Source organism: Rhinopithecus bieti, unplaced genomic scaffold, assembly GCF_001698545.2.
Source record: "Rhinopithecus bieti isolate Rb0 unplaced genomic scaffold, ASM169854v2 scaffold_38684, whole genome shotgun sequence".
In the NCBI taxonomy this organism is placed as follows: Eukaryota; Metazoa; Chordata; class Mammalia; order Primates; family Cercopithecidae; genus Rhinopithecus; species Rhinopithecus bieti.
The window spans coordinates 1-2,849 of record NW_016815845.1 but is presented as its reverse complement, the minus strand read 5'-3'; the positions used below and the strand labels follow the sequence as shown (position 1 = coordinate 2,849).

The 2,849-nt window shown below is 38.9% G+C and overlaps 1 pseudogene; it reads right to left on the bottom strand.

The window, feature by feature from the left end:
- Positions 1-1,112: 1,112 nt before the first annotated feature.
- LOC108516530 (testis-specific chromodomain protein Y 1-like) lies at positions 1,113-2,796 on the bottom strand (annotated as a pseudogene).
- Positions 2,797-2,849: the final 53 nt, after the last annotated feature.

Below are 2,849 nucleotides of genomic sequence, written 5' to 3'. Positions count from 1 at the left end.
GAGGTGGGTGTGTAAATTTAGACAAGCAGGCTCAAGGGAAACTTGTGGAAATGTGCCATCATATACAGAGTTTCTTGGCTGGTGAAGCATCACCCTAGCGATCCTATGACAAAGCTGACATGCATCACCAGTGGCCAGTGGATTATTGAATTATGCCTATGAAACATAGCCTCCATAAAATCCAACAGATCATGATTCAGAGAGTCTCCAGGTAACTGAACTAGTAGAGTGTTCCAGAAAATTTTGTGCACATAAAAACACACTGACAATTTTTAATGGCATGCAGAGTGTAGGAGTCTTTTCTTAGTTTTGAAAACAGTTTTGTCCTTTAGTAATGTGTCCATAATTTTAACTTATTAACTACAACATACTCTAAAGTAACCTAAATCTGCACATTACAAACATTAGAACATGGATATTTCACCAAAATGATTCTATGGTTCACTACTAGGGTGAAACAAGTATTACTTGGAGAGGTAAAGTTTTCTTCTGTTAACTGGGCAAGAACTAGAACTAGAAAAGAAAATCAAGTTATATCTCATCAAAATTCTAATCATGTGTTCAATTTAGGAGAATGATCGTCAGTGAGTTTGTGACAGAAATATTCTAAAGGAAAAGTCTTTTAATTTATAATTGTGTCTCTGAAGTATTTGTGTCACTATAATGTCAAGCACACCATCACTGAGAGTTCTGTGTCTTTTTTTGTGGGAGGGAAGCTGAGGCTGCCTCATAACCCAGTAGACTCTGTATTGTAGTATATAAAAATAAGAAAAATAAAAATCATTACAGAATTCTCTGTCATCCATATCTAATAAAACACAATTCTGGTCTGAAATATAGTAGTAGCCATTGATACAACCGAGAGCTTGCAGGAACAGTGTAGTGTCCAGCAGTCTGCTTTATATTTGGACTTACATGTGCATAAAATAATCACACTTGGGCAAAAAATGTTTTATTAATTATTTTAAAGATACAGTGCTTTAAAATGCCATGAGAATTTAAATACATACCTCAGACATTTCCAATTATCTTTCCAAGATTTCACTATGGATGAAAATGTTTTGCAGTATGAAGATGGAGAAGGGCATTTTGCAACTCATGAAGTATTTGGTTTAGCTTAGTTCTTGTGTCCTGTGCAGACTGACTGACAATGAAAACTCATCAATCTTATATTCAACCTACGTTAACATGGATTTTATCCCTTGGGTTGAGCCCCAGATCTTCCTCAGCACCTCACACTCTCTTCATTGGCCTCTTTCAGCTCCATCTTAATATCACAGTGAACAAGGGCCTTACATTTTCCAGCACAACTAGGTTATATGAGGCAAGTTCCTTAATTTGATCCATAACCTCTTGGGAGAAAGTTCCAGTCAAAACACCTGAGAGACCAGGCTTTTGGCACACGCCTCCAGTGCTGACACTTTTGGCCCAGTCATTAACATTTCATTGGCAGATGCATCACCCATCATTTTCAGAAATGTAACAGTAGAACAGCCATCTGGACTGTCCAAAACTCGTATAAGGGGTTTGGAGCAAATCCTTTTCTTTAGCCCACACAAGATCACAAAGGGGCAGTATGGATTCACCTAGTCCGATGGCAGGGCCATTGACTGACACAACAATAGGCTTTTAAATTTAATAAAAGTATTCATAGCGTTCTTGAAGGTGTCCACCATTTCAAGCCTTGCTCACTTTCTGTCATTCCTTAAATAAACATTTGTTTCACAAAGTACCCAAAATCAAGACCACAACAAAAGACACTTCCAGCTGCACTGAACCGCATAAGTTTGCTGTCATCTGCAGCAGCCCTATGCAGAGCATTAAGCCTTTTTTTAATTGCTTCTGTATTCAGTGTGTTTTTTGTCTGTCGATCTAGTTGATAGCAATATCTGGGTGAATTCATCCTCTTTCTTCACTACAATGTCTCTGTATGTGCTGGCACTTTCTGTTAGCTTGATGGAAAAGTACGTCTTCTTGAGAAAAGATTGCTCTCTGTCGTCATCCATAACATTTGTTGGGCTTCCTTTTGTTCTTGGAACTGATGTGTGTATGTCTGTTGTTGCAATGGCTGCTAATGGGTCTATTAATATCATTATAGCTTTTGGGTAGCTGAGCCTGTGTCCATGGAAGCAGTAACTGAGCCAGATATCGGAGATATTAGTGGGTGTATCAGGGTCCTGTTCTCTATTCCAATGTGTTCTGCACTGGGACCTGACAAAGGGTCCCTGACAGGTTTCCCTTCTGTCACCTTGAAGTCCACCATTTCCTGCTGATCTACGGTAATAGGGTCCACTTTCTCAAGTACCTGAAAGCCACTCAGTTTTCTTATTGCAAACAAGTGTCTTCATAGTTGAATTTACTAGATCTATATTATTTGTGTGAGAGAGAAGTGAATCTGCCTTTCTCTTGACGTTCTCACTGGCAGCAAATAACACGCTGGTTTTGGATCTGTGGTGTTTGACAGTCACTAGTGTTCTAGGAGAGCTCTGAGAATAGTTTACGTTGGTAGATCTGGAAGCTCTTCTTCTGGTATTGTTTGAAAACATTCTACTTGTTCTGGTACATGCCAGTTTTTTTCTGTTTTCTGTCTGTCGTCTATTAAAATCATTTATACATTTTCACAGCTCATGAGGTGCTGTTCTGGCTCCCAAGTGTCATCCTGTTTGTCACAAACTTTCCATGAAACAAATAGATTATGCTCTCATTTTGTCTTGTCTTTTGTCAACAATAGTTTCAACCTCAAACTCCTGGCAAGATATGAGGAAAGACTCAAGTTTGGAGCAGTTGCTGTGCCATCTTTGTTTCAGTTGTGTCTCCACATAGCTTCCAGTGATTCACCAGGTTCTGCA